We start from the raw sequence: 8,754 nt of genomic DNA on the forward strand, positions 1-8,754 counted from the left end.
AGCAACAGCATTGCTAAGTGCAAGACATCACAGAAGTCTTGTGGCCTAACCCATCATATCAAAGGACGGCTGGAGGGGAGGGAGGTGCTGGCTGGAGCAGGCTGGAATGCAAGTGATGCTGACTTAGCATGGGAAGGGAAAGGACAAGAAACATGCGGAGTGGGTACCACTGCATCTCTGTTTGAGGAAGCGTCTGTCATTTGCTTGTTTCAATAAAATGTTTGTATGTCAGATATTGTTCTAAAGAAAAGCATCCAAATCAAGACAGAATAGGAGAAAGTATTGGTCTTCCAGTTCCAAAATAGAACAGACCTTCAAAAACCTTATGTACAATAGGGCACACATAGATATGGCAACTGAGACTGAACCCTCAAATTTGGAAGCACAAAGGAAGAGGAGCAGTTGTACTTTTGGGGGGTTATTTTTTGCATATGGAAATTTATTAATATGACATTTGCATCAAAACTTTAAGATCTTGGCCATTTCTTCTGGTCTTTGTATAAGGCCAAAAGAGATACATTGGCCACTTTGATAACTTTAAAGCAGACTCCAGGAATGTCACCAATAGCATGACCTTTGCGACCAAATCCAGCAACAAGAACTTCATAGTTTTTTTTACTCAATAAAATTCAAGCATCTATCATTAGGTACAAAAGCTGTTATTTTCTTGCCGTTTTTGATGAGCTGGACTCCGGCACACTTTCCAAAGGCAGAATTGGCCTCAACACTCAATTTTTCCAACACAATTCCCTTTGCATGAAATGCACCTTCAAAGGTGTCAGCCTTCAAAGCTGTGCCCAAATGGGCTTTTTTTGGTACTGTTTCTCATGCCATTGCTGGTCACGCCGGTGGCTGAGCAGCTTCCTGGCGGTACAAAGACCTCGACTCTTGCCCGTGTCGGCCTGACACAGATCCAAGTGAAAGAGGAGGAGGAACAGTTGTAAGCAGAAACTAATGACTGGAACACGGAATGTGAGAAGCATGAAAGTAGGAAAACTGGACATGTTGAAAAAAACACGGGAACACATAAATACTGATGTATTAGGTATTGGCAAAATGAAATGGATTGGAGTGGGATATTTTGAGTCAGACGATCATACAATCTACTACACTGGTGATGAAAAAGTAAGGAAAAATGGGGTCACTTTCATAATTAAAAAGGCCATTTCTAAATCCATCTTGAAATACAATATTGTGCATGACAGGATAATATGCATTCACATACATGGAAGATCTGTTAATACCACTGTTACTCAAATTTATACACCAAAAACCAATGCCAAAGAGGAGGGAATAGATAATTTCTAACAACTTTTGCAGTCAGAAATCAATTGAACCTGCAACCAAGATGCAATAATAATAATGGGTGACAGGAATGCAAAATTTGGGAACTGGAAAGAAGGATCAGTAGTGGAAAACAACTTGGTGACATAAAAGAGGCTGGGGATGGAATAATAGAATTCTGCACAATTATTTATTCATAGCAAATACTTTTTATAAGAAACATAAACACAGACTATACACATGGATTTCTCCTGCTAGTAAGCACAGGAATCAGATCGATTACATCTGTAGAAGGAGTTGTTGGAGAAGTTCAGTATCAGCAATGAAAAGTAGGCCAGCCAGGAGCTGATTGTGGAACAGACCATCAACTACTCATATGCAAGTCTAAATTAAAGCTAAATAAGGTAAAATCAAATCAACAGGAATAAATATTTTATCTTGAGTCTATCCCATCTAAATTTAAAACCAACGCAGGAACAGGTTTAAGGCCTTGAACACTAATGAACAAAGACTATATGAGCTGTGGGAGGATAATAAGAATACCATCCATGAAGAATACAAATGGTTATGACAGAGGAAGAAGAAAAGACCGAGATGGACGTCAGAAGAGACTCTGAATATTACACTAGAGCATGGAGAAGCCAAAGCAAAGGGAAGAAATCAAGAAGTTAAGGAACCAAATAGAAGTTTTCAAAGGGTAGCTCGTGAAGACAAAGCGAAGTGTTACAATAAAATCTTCAGAGTTGGAGTCCACAAATCAAAAAGGCTGAACTCACTCAGCATTTCTTAAGCTGAAGGAAATAAAGAACAAAGTCAAGCTATGAGTTGCAATACTTAAGGATGCTATGGGTAGAATATTGAATTATTCAGGAAGCATTATAAGAAGATGGAAGTAGTATACAGAGTCATTGTACCAAACAGAATTGGCTAACACAGAAGAATTTCAAGAACTAACATGATCAAGAGGCAATGGTTATGAAGGATGAAATTCAAGAGGCTCTCAAGGACTTAGCAAAGAATAAAGCCCCAGAAAGTGATGGAGTACCAATTGACATATTTCAACAAACAAATGTTACCATGATATGCTCACCAGGCAGTGTCAAGAAATCTGGAGGACAACTACCTTGCCAACAGACTGAAAGAGATCCATACGCATTCCCATTCCAAAAAAAAAGTTTCCTGACAGTGTGGAAATTATCAAACAATATCAATAATACCATACTAAAACAAATTCTGCTGAAGGCTGTCCTAAAAGGACTGGAAAAGTACATTGATTGAGAACTACCGGGTATACAAGCTGGATTTAGAAGAGGTTGTGGCACTAGAGACATTATCACCAATGTCAGATGGAAATTGAGAGACAGCAGAGAGTACAGGAGGAATTTCTATTTGTGTTTCATTGACTTTGCAAAGGCATTTATGTGGATTACAACAAATTGTAGCTAAGCTTGAGGGGAATGAGAATTTCAGAACACTTAATTGTGCTAATGCAAAACCTATGCTTGGACCAGGAAGCAGTCCTCAAAACAGAGGACATCGCTTGTTTCAGTCTGGAAAAGAGTGCACCAGGGATGTATCCTGTCTCCATACATTTTCAATCTATATGCAAAATAGATCATTCAGAAGGATGGACTTTTTAAGGAGAAATGTGGCATCAGGATTGTGGGAAGACTCATCAACAACCTACATTATGCAACCTTGCTTGCTAAAACTGAAGAGGACTGTAAGTGCTTGTTAGATAAGGTCAAGGACTGTAGTCTTCAATATGTATTTCATATTCTGCATCAAGAAGACAAAGTTTCTCACTACTGGGCCAATTGGCAGCACCATGATAGATGGAGAAGAGCTTAAGGTTGTTAACAATTACAGCTTGTGTGGGTCCAGAATCAACAATCTTGGCACCAAAAGTAAGGAAACCAAAAGAGTCTTGAACACAACATGGATCGCCATGTATTGGGGAGATTGAAACTAAGTTTCTTCTTAGAGGTTAGGATTTTGAAGCTCCTTCTCATGTACTTTGGGCATGTGGGGATAACTAGGAGGGCATCATGCTCGCAAGGGTGGCGGGACAGTGCAGGAAAGAAGACCCCAGATGAGAGAGATTTATACGGCAACTGCAGCAATGAGGGTAGGTGTGCTGGGTTGGTAAGACTCACTCAAGATAGGGCATGCTTCAGAGCTGTTGTACCTAGGGTCTCTATGAGTCCTAGGCAATTCAACGGCACATAACAAGGACAACAACAAAGTGAATTTTAAACCTAATCACTTTTGAGTCACAAAATTATCATAATAAGCACAGAAGAAATACACAGAGGGGAACAATCCATGTCGGGATTTACCACAAGCCAAGGTCACAATTTGAATATATAGCTTATAATTTTGAGAAACAAAATTTCCATTTGATTTTTTAAGCCATCAATTTGTGACATTTTTTAAGGTTGGGCTCTAGCAAAATGATGCAACCTCTTAATCACTAGTAGAGTGAAACAACCAATAACTTTGTATCAGACAGGTGAAGAAAGAGTCATAGTCCTTGTTTTACATTCTCTGGAATGCCATTCTCAAAACATTACAACCAAAAAAATTAATACAGACTCTCAGCAAAGGCACAAGTAATGTTTACAGATGGATGGACCATCATATTTGGTTTATTTCACTCATGAGTAACAGTGCCAATTCAACTCATTGCTGTTGAATCAGAACTGACTTGGGACTAACCATCTTATGGTTTTCAGCGTTGTAAATCACATAGGATGAGATTGCCTATCTTTCTCTGGTAGAGTAGCTTGTGAATTCAAATTACCTCCCTTTGAATTGACACACAACTCTTTAATCACTATGCCATCAGAGTTTTTCATGAGTAAAGAAACTTTTATGAGGAGGAGGAGGAGCTACAAGCTAAAATTATGTCCAATGCCTATGCTATAAGCTCTGAAAAACATCTGCCCAACAGATGGCATCCTGGTAAGTTTGTCATATTTCTCTTCTACTAATATGGAAAAATCATGACAGAGAGGGAGTAACTTCCATATCTTGTTTTCATTTTTTTCTCTCTATATCTTCATTTCACTAAACTGCACCAGTTAGTGTTTATATACTGTTTTTAAGTGCTCTGGAGTTAATTCTGATTCATAGCAACTTTATGAACAATAGATGAAAACTTTGTCCTATTCTGCACCATCCTAAAAGTCTCTGCTGTGCACAAGTCCACTGTTCCAATCTGTCTCATAGAAGTCTTCCTCTATTTCTAGGACCCTCTACTTTTCACACCATGTTATCTTTCTCCCCAAGACTGGCGTCTCCCGACAACACGCCTGATGTTTAGGAGACGTTTTACTAATATCACCTCTAAGCACCACCCTTTTTAATTTCCCCAAGACAGATTTGTTAGTTCTGTTGAGAGTTTATGATATATTATTTATTATTTGCCAACATGATATAACTTTGAGTATGATTGGTATATTCTAGTTGGTGGATTTGCATCATTTTGAATGAGACTTCCATAATTTCATTAATTAACGATCAATGTATTGACAATCAATACAACAAAAACATTTTTACTTTTTTTTATTAATTAATTTATTTTTCATTTCAATGAACATCTACAGAGATTTTGGAATTCCATTCATTCATTGTTGCACCCTTCTCCCCGCCCACCCTACCTCCACCCCCCCACCCCCGTTTGCTCCTTTCCTTGAAAAGCAAAAGAAAAACTCCCTCATTAGCTCTGAGAGAGATGCAAATCAAGACAACTATGAGATATCTCACCCCAGTAACACTAGCAAAATTTAACAGAACAGCAAGCAACAAATGCAGGCGAGGTTGTGGAGAGACTGGGACCCTTATTCACTGTTGGTGGGAGTGTAAAATGGTGCAACTACTGTGGAAAGTGATGTAGCGCTTTCTCAAAAAGTTGCAAATAGAGATACCATTTGACCCAGCAATTCCACTACTGGGAATATACCCTAAAGAGACCACAAATGGCATCCAAGTAGATATATGCATCCCCGTGTTTATCACGGCTTTGTTTACAATAGCAAGGAGTTGGAAACACCCTAAGTGCCCATCAACAAATGGATGGATAGAGAAGCTGTGGTATATTCGCACAATGGAATACTATGCTGCATTGAAAAACAAGGAACTTATGCAATATTATTCAAAATGGGTGACCCTGGAGGACATGATGCTGAGTGAGGTATCTCAGTCACATTTTTACTTTTTGTAACTAAGATACTATCTATAGATGCTATCTGTAAGACGCTATCTTTCACTTTCACTAATGTCAATAGCAATGGTGTTCTTTAGTACCCTGAGAAATTTGGATATATATGCACATTCTGGAGAGAAAAGTAAAATTACTTTCAAGTGTAATTATTCACAATGCAATTTTGTGAAGGGTCATCAGTGGGTTTACAGGAGTCCAGCAGTGAAGGCAAATATATGTGAACTGTCAGCAGGAACTTTCACATATCTCAGGGAAAATTAAGATTATCCCAGGCTATACAACTGGAATTTGAGACAATTCTTTCCACAAGTAGGAAAGGCTGATTTGATGTCTTACTTTTTTACTTTTTGTACATATCTTATATTGTTATTGTTGTGTGCCAGTCGATACATGCTTATTTAAGTCTCAAGATAATCTTGTGAACCATATAGCCCATATATTACATGTTTTTAATTACAGCCTGAGTATCAAATCCTTCTACCACTTGGTAAGCATCTTTCTGATAATACTTGAAAAATCTATTATGAGATTCTTCAATGTTTTTACCACCAGACTTCAAGAATTTTACAGAACTAGAGAATGAAGGGCAAGATTGAACACAAGGTGACATCCATGTAATTGCATTTCTGAGTAATAGTGGTTAAAAATGCATCTGTATATTTGTTCTGAGTTTCTGAAACCCTGATCACAATACTGAGAACACAGCTCCATAATCTGTTTGGTGGTCTCATTATATCATTTTGCCTTCATTTTTGTAATTTATTCCAGTCTCCTTTACTAACGTTCCTTGGTTCTAAGCCAAAACCAACTCATAAAGATCCAAGGGGGAGGGATGAAGATGTGCAGGGGGAGTGGGGTTATTAATCATGGGTTGTACAATTTGATGGGGGGACAAGGAAAATTGGAATAATCTGTTCTGAAAAACAATGTATTCAGATTTTGTAAATAAACTAGTATAATAATAAAAAATTTAAAAACCCAACTCATAGCTGAATATTCAGAAGATTTTTGGAGGCTGTAAATTGCAAGGATGAAAATTTCCTAACTTCTCCCACAGAGTTGTGGGTGGATTTGAACCACTTAAGAGGTAATGCCAGAGAGGCCCTGCTTATTGGTTAGAAGTGCAGCTCCTTAAAGGGTATTCCACCAGAGAGAGCTTCCTTCATAATATAAGAACTTCAATAAGTCACTTCAATGTTCCCATTAATATTAAACTTATATTTTAAACATAAGAATTTATTTTAAATGTAAGAAGTAGATACCTTTTCCTTATTACATATACATTTTGTATTTTCCTGAGAAGCTACATTTATGTTTCTGTTAATAATGATCAGATGAAAAGCTTTAAAGCTGTGATTTCTTCCAGATCCGCTCATCTATTCCTATCTAATCCTTTGTAAATGTATTCTTCCATTTGGAACATTTCTTCACATTTGGCCATTCTTTTTATCCCAGGACAAAATAATAGAATGAACCATTCTATATTTATGTACAGGCATTTGAAATGTTTTCATCTTGGAAACTTAAAATTCATTTTCCTTCTGGCCTCTTATTTCAAAACTGATGTTCAGAGTTCTCACATTTGTGCCTTTTCTCATGGCAAATTGCTGTAGCATGGTAATTTGCTTAGATCAATTGCCAGTGGAAGTAACGCTTTTATCAATCATGTTCAAACATGTAATAGCAAAGAGACAAATGATATGTACCCTTCTTCCTTTAGCCTGGTAAGTTTGCTATTCCAAAGGATGCCTTTAGTGCAAAGTATTTCCAGAGAAGTATGAGGATACAAAAATTATTTTAACTCACTTGACCTACAAAGCTGTTGTTGTCATGTACTATATCATTGGAACCAACTCTTAACTGACCGTCTAGTGGGATTTTGGAGAGAGAGGTGACATTGTTTACAGTATTCTCTTAATCACCACCAGGGAAAGAGTGTTGTCACCTAAGAGTATCTTGTTTATGTCCTTCCTCATAACCTTTGGTCAGTGAGTTCTCTAGTTTTTAATTTTTCAGAGAAAATAGGGAGTTTATAGCCTTCAGAAGTTTATATTTCCTTGTTGTTTACAGTTTTAATTCTGGTTGTCTGGCCTTTGGGAATATTTCCTGAAATTACTGATTTTTTCCTTTCTGTTTTTCTCATGTCTCCACAGATGTCCAAATAGGAATCACATTTCTCTCTCTGTTTGTGCTGCTTTTACTAATGTGGTGGTCATCTAACTCACATTCTAGTAGGATAAATTCTATTTTCTTTACATTCTCCTTAAGTGTTGTGTATAAATATGCAATGTTTGAATATACAAGTTGTCTATTAAATTTTCTCTTTGTCTATCAGATATATATAGCCTGTATCATATTTTGCATAGGCAACATAGCCATTAAGATGCCAGGAAAGTAAAGGTCATTCATTCAATGTAATTGAAGAGGTACAAGCTAATCAACAAATCCTCTGGGACTATCAAAGGCTAACATCATCATTCATTATCTCCTTGGCCTAGAGATGAAATAAAAGAATCTTGAGAAGAAAGTTCCAATAGGAAAGGAGTCAAACATTATTTGACCTTGATAGTCATTCCTGCTTTCTACCTTCAACAAGAAGAAGGAATAATTATTCTCAGATGTGATACCTAAGAGTCAATGTCCCAAGTGAAATGTGTAAAGAAGGCATCTAAATGGAAAAAAATGAATTAGTCAGTCATATGCTAACATATTTGGAAGCAGGAGCAGCATCCACTTCCTAAATCACATGCCTCTGGAAAATATGGACTTTGAGAAATGATGACAGTTATAGAAAGGCTTCAAGTCTTTTGTTCATAGAGCCGTTGTGAGTTGTTCTCAACTTGATGGCAATCAACAATAACAAAAATATGCTAACATAGCACAGACACAACACACAACACGTGCTAATATAATAATATATACTATATTATTATGTTCAGATACATATAAGAATGCCAAGTATTTCAAACACATTGTTATTGTTATTGCTGTTATGTGCCATCAAGTCGCCTGTGACTCATAGCACCCCTATGTACAACAGCACTAAACCCCGCTCTCTCTTGTGCCAATCTCACTGTCTCCAACACACCTACTCTCATCACCCCAGTCACTAAATCAATCTGCCTCATAAAGGGTCTTTCTCTCCTACACTGTCCCTCCACCCTCCCAAGCATGATGTCCCTCTCCAAGGACTGGTCCCTCCTTGTAACATGTCCAAAGTATGTCAGATGAAGCTTCAGAATCCT

The 8,754-nt window shown here is 37.4% G+C and overlaps 1 pseudogene; it reads right to left on the reverse strand.

Moving 5' to 3' along the window:
• Positions 1-467: 467 nt before the first annotated feature.
• The window catches only part of LOC102876056, a 15,837-nt pseudogene continuing 7,550 nt past the window's right edge, over positions 468-8,754 (reverse strand).

This window comes from Elephantulus edwardii, unplaced genomic scaffold (genome assembly GCF_000299155.1).
Source record: "Elephantulus edwardii isolate Elephantulus edwardi_28Jun2011 unplaced genomic scaffold, EleEdw1.0 scaffold00366, whole genome shotgun sequence".
Lineage (NCBI taxonomy): Eukaryota > Metazoa > Chordata > Mammalia > Macroscelidea > Macroscelididae > Elephantulus > Elephantulus edwardii.